We start from the raw sequence: 2797 nt of genomic DNA, 5'->3' as shown, positions 1-2797 counted from the left end.
TGTGTTCTGGGTGTTTATATTGGGATGAAATCTGTTCATATGCTTGACTGGTGCCCTCTCCCGTCATTTGTTACGCAATATGACGACTTTGCTAGGCGCTATTGATCCTCTCGCAGTCATGTAGATCTTTCCATCTACACGATTTGGCCTTAAGGGCACCCAGAGGAAGCGGAGCGGCAACGTTTAACCTGGGAGGCGCAGGGAGACTAAAGCCCCTCCCGAATGTCGCCCTGAACTTCAAGTGTCCCGGACCGACCGGCCCTCCGCCCGCATCCATTGTGATAGTCGGCGGGGTACGCAGGGACACATGCAGCTCTTTGTTTTCTGTCCAGCCCGGCGCTGCCTACGTGCAGCCTCGGGATGTCGGATGGTGTCCCTGGGGCGACACCCTCGGCGATCACCCCGGGAAGGCTCGGGACCCCGCGCGTCCGGAGCCCCGTCCTCCCGACCTCCCCCCTCGGCTGCAGGCCCGTGTCACCCCAAGTTTCGCCCCGTCCTGGATGAGAAACGCCCGGGTGACCCGCCCCGCACCGGCCGCGAGTTGGCGACTTTCACTCTGCTTTTTAAACTGGCAGGACGCCATCATCAGCAAATCACATGGTCCTGCCGGGCGGCCGGACGCGACAGCGCCCGCATCTCCCTGCTGCCCTGGAGCCGGACACTCCGACGAAAACCAGGTCGCAGCTCCGAGCACGTGGTCTGTCATGTTCGGCACAAAAAAGCAGTGCCGCGCGGAGTTCTCGCGCCGCGTGGGCGCGGGCAACGCGGCTGCCTCCATCCCGAGGTCCAGGGTCTCGGACTGGCCATCTTAAGCCTGTGCACACACTGGCCCTGGAGAGCCCTGGCCGCGGCGCCCACCGCGACGCTACAGGTGACTACATGGCCAACTCCACTCGGGGCTCCCCAGGCACCGCGGGCGGCAGCGCCGCTGGGGCGCGGTCCGGAGGCGGCGAGGCGGGGGGAGCCCGGGCTGCGGGCGGGCGGCCGCGTGCTGCTCTCATTGTCGCATCCGTCTCCCTCCGGAGTTGGGCCAACAACGCCCCGCCGCGTGCACTTGGCCACCCCGGCACCTACCCAGAGGCCGCTTTAAACCCCCCTCCTGCCCGCCAGCTCGCGAGTGCACACGGCAACTTAAGTTTCTCCGCGAAGGGCGTTTAGGGTCCACCTTTCTCGCCCCACGCGCTAGGGGCTGCTGCCACGAACTGAGCCACGAGGTGCAGCCGCGGAGCCCGACCACTCCCGGGCGCGCGCCCACACCACCGCGCACCGGCCCGGGGGCCCCTCCGCAATTGCCAGCGAGTTGTTTTCCTCTCGGGCCTTCCAGCCACGGGGCTCCTCGGCGCCCGAGAACGCGGCGGCTGACAAAAAGTCATTGTCACCTTTACCGCGGATGCCCCAACTCCAGCGACTCCGCGCTCGTTCCCAGGCTCCGCTCACTTCCCCCACCCCGAGACTTTCGGTTTGCCTCCGGTCCCCTCCCCAGTGAAAAGGGACACACTAAACGCGCGGATACAAAAGGATCGGGGGTCTGGGGAATCACGAAAACAGCGCTCCCCGCAATGCCATCTCCAAGACAAAACTTCCTGTGCGTTTGTGTGTGTGTGGAAGGGCTGGGGGAGGTGGGGGCGATGAAATGAGAGAGGAAAAAAAAGAAGCCACTCTGAAATCAAAGCCTAGGGAGAGTTTTGCACCGGAGTAATGGTTAGAGTCACTCACCTTCCCAAAACAGCCGTTCCACGCGCAGTAACGTTCCCGAGGCGCGGAGTGCACGTCAGGCCAGCCCCCCCGCCACTCGCTCCCTCCTCCTCAACTGCCTTGTCTAGAAAGATTGTCTCCTGCAGTTCTGCAGTTGCTACCGCTGGCCGGGAAGGTGTAGATTCCGCTTTCCCTCTGCGCACGCGCGGCTCCCGGGACAAAATTCTCCTGAATCGAGCTCATTTGCATACGGGCGCGCGCGCGTCGAGGGCGGTGAGGCGAGGAGGCCCGGCGGCCGCGCGCGCTCCCGGCGCCTCTATTGTCCTTTTAAGGGGAGAAGCGCCGCGGCGCGGGAAACGCGGCGGCCGGAGGCACCCAGGGGCGGGGACTGCTTACTACGGATGACGTCACATAAACAAACGCCTCCTGGATGGAGGCGGCGGCGAAGGGGGCGTGGCGGGGTGGGAAAGGCGGAAAGGTTAGCCACCCGGGCGAACGCTAGCCTGCGGGACGTGCTGGCCACCCCGAAGTTCCCAGATCGCGCGCAAAGAGAGTTCGCGTTGAAACGTCGTGTTGAAAGCTGTTTTGCAAACTGTTCAGTTCACACCTTTGCCCAGGTTCTGGCCTGAGGTGACAGGGGGTGGTCTTGCAAGCACCCAGACTGCATTGATAGGTCTCCTACGTTTCCTAAATTTTGTTTGAAGTTGGATTTTTGAAGCTTTTTTTTTTTAATCCTCTGGAGTCAGCAGAGGTTTATTTTCTCGTGCATTTTAATGACTCGTTTAATAAAGCCCCATTTGATAGTCTATCCATTCACTAACTCCCACCTGCCCTCCTCAAACAGTAACCCAACCCATACGAATCCAATTTTTCATCTCCACTTCGGCCTGAAGATGTCAAGCCTGTCCGAGTTAAAGGGTTGTTAATTTCCGTGGGACCCGTGTCACTTTCCTAAAAGACTAGTCGGTGGAAAGCCAGTGACCTGGGGCTGTGCACTCCTCCCCCAGCTGCTTGTTAAGGGCGTTTCACTCATCCAGAAATAATACCACTAACTGGTGGTCTTGGGAATTGCAAAAGTAGCCAGTGGAGTGCAGACTTTCCC

General features: G+C 61.0%; 1 protein-coding gene across 1 annotated transcript in view; it reads right to left on the bottom strand.

Annotated features, from left to right (window-relative positions):
* Positions 1-1849, bottom strand: part of SINHCAF (SIN3-HDAC complex associated factor) — a 32081-nt gene extending 30232 nt beyond the window's left edge. Inside the window, exon 1 of the mRNA XM_006086756.3 lies at positions 1717-1849. The gene's annotated coding sequence lies outside the window, so the exon portion shown is untranslated. The remainder of the gene's footprint in view (positions 1-1716) is intronic.
* Positions 1850-2797: the final 948 nt, after the last annotated feature.

This window comes from Myotis lucifugus, unplaced genomic scaffold, assembly GCF_000147115.1.
Source record: "Myotis lucifugus unplaced genomic scaffold, Myoluc2.0 scaffold_30, whole genome shotgun sequence".
NCBI classification, from domain to species: Eukaryota; Metazoa; Chordata; class Mammalia; order Chiroptera; family Vespertilionidae; genus Myotis; species Myotis lucifugus.
This window is presented reverse-complemented; position numbering and strand designations above follow the sequence as displayed.